Source organism: Epinephelus moara, chromosome 9 (genome assembly GCF_006386435.1).
Source record: "Epinephelus moara isolate mb chromosome 9, YSFRI_EMoa_1.0, whole genome shotgun sequence".
NCBI lineage: Eukaryota > Metazoa > Chordata > Actinopteri > Perciformes > Serranidae > Epinephelus > Epinephelus moara.
The window spans coordinates 36,590,801-36,591,001 of NC_065514.1; positions in this window are offsets into that span (position 1 = coordinate 36,590,801).

Here is a 201-nt window from a genome sequence, read left to right on the forward strand (position 1 = left end):
CATGTAACAATCAAAGCCTGAGACCACATGTTGGCGCCCAAAAGAACAAAGGAATCAGTCAACCCCCTTTCTCTGTGTGAATCAGCTGATTCAACCCCCAACACAGCACCCCAGCTGACCAGCAGAGGTCCCTTGAAATACACAGCTCCCATTGGGTGAAATCCGCCATGGCCAACCCCGCACCGATGACGTCACGCCGGG